Here is a 9,858-nt window from a genome sequence, read left to right on the forward strand (position 1 = left end):
GAGGGACATGTTTCCATGCAATAATTGAATGAAATATTTAATGTAATTTAATATTAATAAATTAAAATATATTGAGCATGGGGATCTTATTGATCTTAGAGGAAAAAAATTACTATCCTACACATACATATTGAGAATCTCATTCAATAACAATGGAAATTGAATATGATAGTTGATACATGAATATAATATCTAATAGTAGTGGGAGACTCGAGTGTAATCATATAGTTAATGAGAAAGAAATCACTTTTGACTTACTACAAGTTCACCTCCATTTTGACACAATCTAAATAGAAGATCATTAAAATTCAAAAAAATCCTTTTACGGAGTTCTAAGGGGAAACAATTTTCAAGAAGATTATTAGTTGATGAAGCCATTGGTTTAAAAATAGTGGAGATTGGGAATAATGGTTTATTAGCCTTCCAAACCAAATTATAAGCAATCTCATGCATTCAATGAGAAGTATGAATAATTTAATATGTAACATCCCTATCACACACCAATCCTAATACCAAGGTGAGATAATAAAAACAATGAGACTTGCGCTCCTCTCAAACATGCTCACGATCTTAGGAATTTTGGAATTTGTATGTTAGAATGTATTATATTGTAGACAAGGTGGGATTATAGAGGATTGTCTTATTTCAAGGTGTTGAAAGGCTTGTGGGAGTACTCCTCGCTTGGTCAGCCATAGTTTGAATTGTTCAAATGTTCTTTTAGGTTGGTTCTCTTTAGTTTGGTTGGTTTCTTTACATTTCTATTTGTTATTAATGTTTATGCTTCTTTGGATCTACAATATTTGAGTGTTAGTGGAAATTGGTTTCTTAGGCTTGTTATGCGCATATGGTGGCCATGGATTGTTTTCATCATTTTTAGGGGAGGGTTGGAGGGTATTATCACTTTGGACCTTTGTTCATAATTGAGGTGCACACCCCCAAGAAATTAAACCCCTTTGGTTCAATTATTATGGTGTTTTATGCATTTATTTTGAGCTCTTAGTTGGTTTCTTAAGGAAACCTAAAGTTTGATGTCATGGGTCTCTCGATCCATCAAGCTATAATTTTTCCATGTGGATTATCCCTCCATCCATATATTAGTACCCATGGACTACAAATATTTTCAGGTAATTTGGAAGATTCTTCTATCCAATGAAGAAATGATTGAAAGCAACATAACTTTTTTTTTTCTCTATTACTTTTAAACCTCATGCTAGAAAACAACTATGTATCTCAAATTGCATCTATTTAAGTGCTATGGTTCAAGTAAAACATTAACCTACCATCCATTAGGGAAAATTTGAGGTAAGAAATAGGATTAAAAACGAAAAATGTACCATCAAAGTAATATTTAAAAGAATTAATAGGACTAAACATGATGACTTCAACCAAAAGGGAAAATATTTTTTTGAGGGAAAGGAAGAAAACTAAAATTTTAAACCATATTTTCAACATATATCCTTATAGGAGTACTCAAATTTCAAGTGTATGTATTCATTGGATGTAGATTTAAATTTTGCATCCAACAAATACCCACTTTACATACTCTTGACAGACCCATAGTGAGATAAACTAGATATACAACATTTATGTTTTTCATGTATTTCCAGTTTATTCCACTACATGTATATTAAAAGTATGTATAGTGGGCACATGTTGGATGCGAAATTTAATTTCACATCCAATGAGCATCTTCACATGAAATTTTAGTAAGTTTATAAGGAGATAATTAAAAAATGTGATTAATAACATAGTTATCTTTATTCCTCTTTGAACATTCATAAAGTTTGCTTTAATATTTGAACAATTATTTTATTATTTTTCTTAGGAGACTCATTTTAGAGCTCAAATTTCCCTTAATGTTTGAATCAAAATGTAACATGAAAAGAAATGTACTAGTAAATTTGCACAAAGATGCTTAATCGAGGGCGTAGAATCCATAACTACCTATAAATTTAGGTTAGCCCTCATTAAAGGAAGAAGATAATGTGCACTAAATTTTTGAGGATATGGAGATAGGGGAATATGAATTAGTACCAAACAAAATAGGTATGGAAGAGACCATAAATTGATATGATAATTCACTAAGTAAATATTTTTCAAAGTTATTAGCATATCAAACATTTATTATAGAGAATATAGTAGTAATAAGTATTGGGAAATTTTGGTAGCAAACATATGTAAATTTTGAATGATGTTATAGATTGTGAATTTTTTTTAAATTAGAGGACATATAATATGTTGTAATAGTGATATTTAGCTTTTCTACAGCCTCTTGATAATATAAATCACCCAATTTATAACTCTAGTTTTACTATTTTAACTATTATTTTATTAAATTTTTCCCTAAGAGGCTCATCTAGACTTTAAATTTCCCCTAATATTTCACATATAATCTAAAATTATAAGGAACTTAGTAATGAATTTGCACAAATATGTATAGTCTAGGGAACCCTACCAACAACTACCTATAAATTCAAGTTAGTGGGGATTAAAGGAAGAAGTTAATGTGCACTAACTTTTCTAGGATATTGAGAAGGGGGAATATGAATTAGTACCAAATAACATAGGCATGGAAGGGGCTATAAAGTAGCATATATTCAATTAACTAAATGTAGTTTAGCATAATAGACATGTATCATGGACATTATAGTACTAATAAGAATTAGGGAATTTTGCTAACAAATATATGTAAATTTTGTATTATGTTTTGGAATGTGAATCTTCTTTGAAACTAGAGGACATCTAATATGTTGTAATAGTGATATATAGCTTTGCTAGAACCTTTTGATAATAGAAATATCTTATTTTTTGTTTAAAAAAATATTTATAATTCAAAACAAAATGTTTAATATGAAAATTAAAATTAAAAATTAAAAAGTGCCTATAAGATAAAGCTATGGAAAAAAGAGATAATGACTATCATTCAATTGTGAAGCACCTTGTTATGCTTAGGATCATTTAGGAGAGTCACAATAATAAAATAAATCTCCTATGTTGTTTTGTTGACTTTATAAAATCATTTGACAAGGTGCCTAGGACTAATATTTGGAATAGATTAGAAGATATTCAAATTCCTTTGCATTGAGAGTTGTTGCAATAAAGTTGTGCGAAAATGTTATTTCCAAATTTAGGAAATCTAAGAGAAACCTTAAACAAATTAATTGTGATATAGGATTTAAACAAGTTTGTCTCATGTCTCTTAGACTCTTTGCATATACATTGACAAGTTAAAAGGGATTTTTTGGAAGGAAGTTGTGTCGTCTTGACTCCAACTACTATAGTCATCATTCTTCTTCTTTAAAATGATGATAAGATGAATCCTATGATCTCAAAAGGAAGCTAAAAATTCTCAAGGATTTTTGCTCTAGTATGGGTATCATTATCAACATAGACAAATGAAAGTTCTTATAATCAACCTTCATATCTCTAAAATATTTATTGTTTCTTCTTAAATATGTAACATTCAAAATGAGAAATAGGTAGAGTGTATACATCTTTATAAACTCCCTGAAGCAAATTCTTAATTCCAAAGAAGAAAAACCTCATATACCAATTTAATGCTTAACATAATAATAATCTTAAAATTAAATTATCATCATAATTTTTTTTTATCTTTTTAATCAATTTTCTCAAATATTTTTCTCTGCCTCAAGTCGATTTTCACACATATCCTTACCTTCCCACTTCATAATTAATCTATATAGTCTCATGTTTCAATGTGATATTTAACTCTATTTTCATTTTCCTACTTCCACATTAACGTCAAATTTGGTGGAGTTAAAGTTGATTTTCAATGGAATGGGGCATCGAGTCCGAGTCTATGCTGTGAAACTTTGCTTCATGAAATTTCTTTTCAGTATTTGAGAGCTTTGTCCAGGGTTAAAGTACTATATAGTGTAAAGTACTCACAGAATTTGAATTTCATTTTCACATTCACTTAATATGCACTGTCATTTATCATTATTTTATTTTATCACATGCTAAGAAATTAACATTTACGAAAATATTTAGTTTAGAAAGAAATCAATTACAAGGTATATGTCACGATTGATAAGGAAGCTCAAGACTGCGATAAGTTCCCTGTCACCAACAATGGAAGCCAGATTGAAAGAAAACAAGCCAGGTATCATTTAATTCCATTTGCAGTTTTCCAGAGGGTGTAGTTGCCTCTAAAAAGCCATGCTATGGTCCCACTGTCCTCCAATTATGCTGTAATGGCTGTGCTTGGGAAAAGGTCAGATGAGTTAGAGTCAGATGGGACGTTTAGATAAGGTTTTAAATAAATTTGGGAAAACAAATGTCTCCGATATGTTACCAGCCAGTTTGGTATGTTTAGTGTAAATAGATTGTAAATTCAAGAATATTTTAAAAAAATTGATGTGCATAAACAAAGTCAAATTGTTAGCTTTATTGATTTTCAGAATATTCAGGAATAAACTTATACCATAACCCTGTAGGCCTAACTAGTTACTGTATCTGCCAGCCAGACATCGTTATGGAAAGAGAGAAGTATCAGCCAAAAGTATCATTGGCTCTTTTTCTTGCCGACTGTTTTTTATCATCAAATGCCATCGGGACACGACGGTCTCCATAATCCAGAGCGTTGTCAAATCACATCACTGTCGGCCGTCACTGTCAGAGTCTCAAACACTTTCTTAAATTTAGAAGCAGGGGCCCTTCTCCTCGTGGACATCAGGGATAGAATTTGACGGGGCGGGGTGATTTTTCCATTAAATGAGTAGGGAGGTGTGAAAATGGTATAGATTTGTTTTGAAATTCTGACCCTCATGGACATGGTGGAGACAGAGCTGACAGAGAGCTACCATTGTCATGACCATATTGGTGGATATCTGGTCATTGGTATTGCTACTGTATCTGTTATTAAAGTACTGGGAGCAAATCCAAAAAGCAAGATGTTCAACCCGGACCCTGGTGTGTCTGTCCAGGTCCCAATCGGCCATTAAATTCTGACGACGCAAACTTAATCAACGAGATGGCAATTAAATTCTGACGATGCAAACTTAATCAACGAAATTCAAAAGCTAGAATCTAACTTTTAAAGCAATTGCAAAAAGCTAGATGTTGAACTCAACTTTGGTGTCTCTACTTAGGTTTCTATCACCTTTTGACAAATTTAAGGATGGCTATAAAAATTTGAGTACGTAGAATCAAAATATATTTATGAAATATTATTAACATAAAATTTATACAACAATGTTTAAATATAAATATTTTAATATATTAAGATTGTACTTTTATATATCTATATTTATATGAATTGTGAGTTTGTTAGATATATTTGAATGATGTTATTATCATTCTATATTTTAAGTAATTATTTATGTTTATTATTTTAATATAATAAAAACTAAAAAAATTATATTAAATAAAAATTGATGATCAGGGTAGGGAGTCTAGTTATATCACAAAGAAGATAACAACTAGATCGTAAAAAAACAAGGTAAATAGTTTTATTTTATGAATTTTCCAAACAAATTTATTTATTAAATTTATCAAATTTTTTGTTTAAACTTCTTTTGAAGTAGTTGAAGACTTTGCTCATTTTTCGAGGCATGTAGCATTTTGGTCTATTGATTCTAGAGACTCAACCATGAGTTTCTTGCGCTAAATCATGTGCGATTGAGTCTTCTATCTTTGAAATTTTGGGAACCAATGCCCAACTCATCATTGTTCAAGTAAATTACCATGAGTTTCTTGCACTAAATCGTGTGGGATTGAGTCTTCTATCTTTGAGATTTGGGGAACCAACCTACAAGGATAATTTTCGTGGGTGCTTCCAATTTTTCTTAAACCCTTTTTGGCATGAGCTGCAATATGCCCTATGTTGAAACAAGCTCTATAAAGCAAGGATACTCTCTCATAATCTAGTTTCTAGTCAAGATAAGATAATTTCATTGCAACCCGACTAAAATCCATTTCCACACAAGTTTTTGCATATGTTTCAATATTATGCCTTTAAGTTTTACAAGAGACAAAATGGAACTTTGCTAGAGTTGGCTGATGGGGACGAGATTCTGGGGTGAACCAAAATCCTATTTCCCAAATAAAACGTTCTCGTGGCCTGTGGGTTATGGGCCCACAAAGCCTATCCACAATGCTACTCTTCATTTCCGAGTCAAATTTCTCGAAACCCTAGTCTCCATGGCCACTTATCTTCCTCAAGAAAATAACAGAGACGAGAAAAGCCTCAGCCGCCTTCTGCGCGGAAACTTCTAGAAGCAAACCCCAAGTCCTATGGCAAAGATAAATTTGTTGGGCCGTAAGCCCCGCGGCAAGTTTCGAACCCATTACCTCCGTATCTCGTGGCTTTCTTATTTCCACAAACCCATATCTCTTTGGCCACTTGGTTTATGAGCCTGAAATTGTGGCTAACCAAAACAAGTCCTCCATCCCACTCATTTAGTGCCTCTGCGAGTGAATCAATGGTTTCAATGTCAAGATGATTAGTTGGTTCATCTGGCAATAGAATATGTGGTAATCTCCAAGCAAGCCGTGCAAAAATCATGCGACTCCTCTGCCCATCAAATAAAGTCTGCATTGGCATAATCTGACATTTTCTTGTCAAACCAAATTTCCCAATTGCTGCATGCATTTTCTCTTCTTCGATACCAGTATATTCATTCATCATGTATTGGAGCATAGACACAGACAGGTCTAGTTTGTCTACCAAATGCTAGTGAAACAATTCAAACAAAAAGAAAAATACATAGACACAAATTTCATAAAGACGCATTTTCATTATTTACAAACTCGGTTACAATTTAAGGCATCTCAGCCTTAATCATGAATTCTTCAGCAGCTACATTGTATCCTCTTCCTTCCTCTCTCTCACACGCACGTGTTTTTTTTCTTCCTTTCTTGATTCACTAATGAATTCTTAATATCTTGTTATACATGCATTCAATTTTAACTGTTTTTTAACTGAAATTTGTTCCTTAAGTGAATTCGGTTCATGGTTGGCTTGGTTGTCCATGTGGTTGTCCACATGTCTTCTTTCTCTAATTTTTTTTCCACTAAGGTGTTCAGATGCTCCTACATCATTGGCCCAATGGTTTGAAGAGAAAGTAAACCCCAAAAATGCAATGGGAGTTTTGGGAGACTCATCTAAACAAGAGATGTGGCTAGAACTTCTCTCAAAGGATTGAAAGAGGGAGGACATGGCTTCATTCACAAACTTGCATTGCCCCAAACCATAGAACTAAGTAAAATATGAGATCCACATATTTAACAATCTCAAACTGCAACAAAGAAGCCCTTTGCAAAGGAGTGGATGAAGACTTCCTATTTATTTACTGGAATACAATATTTTATGATCTAATCATGAAAATTTGCAAGTTGAGGCCAAAAATCATAAAAATGAAAGATCAAGTTGTTAGAGATGAGAAAATATGTTTCTTCTTCAGTATTAGACCCCATCAAAAAGGAATTGGCTAGGGATTCACACACCAAAAGAGAGGTAAAGGTAGTAGAAGATTCTTGTTGCACAACATCTTTGAAAGCGATGATTCTAGAGAGACCACTATTAAGGTCACACACAAAGAACATGGTGGAGGGTGCATTAGAAGAAAACATGCAATACATAATAGTGGCTCGAAATATATACATTTAATAATTAAAAATCATTGATTTCAATGTTGAAAATTGTTAGATACCCCTTGATATCTTATTTACATACTTGCTATCTTATATTGATCATTGTCATTATACTAGTCCACATACTATACCGGTGTCCAAGATATTAGGGTGGTTTTGGTAAACTTGGCTCGGTCAAATAAATGGTGGTTTTCTCGCTCTACCTTTATGAAAGTCCATGGTTTTCCCATAATATTCATGTGGAATATAACCTACTTAAAGGAAGAAAAACTCAACGTAATTTTTTTCTGATCCCAAGAAGGGTGTCTTTACACACCCCCATTTCTCTTGGTGTTTTTTGATCCTAACACAAAATGAGTAAATTCTTAAACTCCTTCAAACTTGACATGCCCTGGAGGTTATCTAAAAGTACCTGAATAAAGAGATTCTGTTATTACAGTCAACCAATATCATTATAGAATGCGAAACTCTAGCATTCAAACATAGAATTGCAATTCTTACTATATAGAAAAAAGAAAAAAGATTAAAAAATAATTAGTAACACTTTTCTATAACACAAATGCACAAGATGAAGGTCATTTATCTCTACTCATTGCTATGGTAGATTTTTATTCTGAATGAAGTCTTGAATTATCAAGAATTAACTTGTAGAGAATGCTAAAAAAATATTGTAGATCGATGGATGCAGATCTAGACTGCTTACCCAATAATCTAATGTGTAATTAGTACTCTATGGGGGTAATAGTTCATTATCATTATGGATTGATTATTTATCCCATAATCTACTATGCAATTAGTACTCTATTGGGGTAATAGTTCATTATCATTATGGATTTCTGGTAAGTTGAACATGTGCATTGCTTGTAACTTGACACTTAAGAAATGTGTATACTTAGGTAAATGTTAACTATGTAATATCTCAGAATAAAGACTTAAGAGTGGTAGATATGTTGTTACATTGTTTTAGTCATATGGATGTTTGATTTGCACATTAAACTAACCTAGATCCTGTTAGCTCCATTAAGTTTTGCACAATTGTTGCCTACAATTATGGAATTGCAGTCTTTCCTTAACTTATGGAAACCAACTGCAGTAGTTTCCTTAAGTTAAGAAAAGAAAATGCAATTACTAAATTTATTATTAGGAGCTACTATAGTGGTCCATCACTTTGATTCGAGTTCTCTGCCTTGATTTGTGGACATCTAACACATAGCTATTAGAAGCTTGATGGAAGCTTAGCTATATGTTCATCTGTTTGGTCCCCAAGCTCCTATCTCAATCCCCTTCAGTCTTACACCATCTAGCTGAGATAGCAGAGCTTGGAAGTGCCTTCAGAATTTTTGTGTTCTTTTCCTTTTGCTTGGATTGAAGCTGGAGTGAAGAAGAAGAAGCAAGTGGCCTCCATCAAAACATCACCAATGGCTGGAGGTAACTCGTATCCCTGGGCATTAAGATTTAATGATTCTTTGAGTTTATTCCGCATGTAGAATCATTGCTTAAGTATATAAAAGTCTAACATTTGGTATCAGAGCCCTTTTACCTCTGCCTTGCTGTGTGTTGGCCAAGAAACAAATTCTTATTTTGAGCATGGCCTATTAAGCATAACAGTCAATTCTTTCAAATTCCATTGTCGCATATCCATTTTTCTGTTGTTCTGTGGAGTGAATTGAATTCCGGTATCAAGCTGAATGTTTGTCGTGATAAAAGTTTTTTTTATTATTATTTTAAACCCCATGGCTCGGCTTCAATATCCTCACTCTGCGTCTTCCGCCGGAGCCAATAGTGGGGTTTGGGTTTGGGTCCAAATATTACCTGTGATGGACATTGACCCTGTGGAAATCGAAAGAATGACTTCGTTTTTCTCCACTTAAGAGGCCCAACACTCTTTCAGCTAAAATCTCTGTTTCTTTCCTTTAAAATGTGCGCTGAGCCAATGGATACCCATACATCCTGAGACGAGCGTCCAGAATTCTGCATTTCTCTGAAATATATCATAAACCCACCTATGCATTTCGAAGCTCACATCCTTTCAGTGGCGAATGCCAGGCCCTAAACATCGTTTGCAGTTACCTCGGGGTTTAGGGCTCGGCTGGACAGTTTCATTTTATAACTTTAAAGTGAGTTTTAATGATACGCCTTTGTAAATTCTACAATTCTTTTCCTTCCCATCGTGAAAATGCTTGTTAGTTTTATATGCACTCAGCAGTAACGTTGCTCATGGCGATTTCACCGCTGATTGACTTT

The sequence above is a fragment of the Pinus tabuliformis genome, chromosome 9 (genome assembly GCF_031772625.1).
Source record: "Pinus tabuliformis cultivar Carrire ecotype Pingquan chromosome 9, CPIR1, whole genome shotgun sequence".
NCBI classification, from domain to species: domain Eukaryota; kingdom Viridiplantae; phylum Streptophyta; class Pinopsida; order Pinales; family Pinaceae; genus Pinus; species Pinus tabuliformis.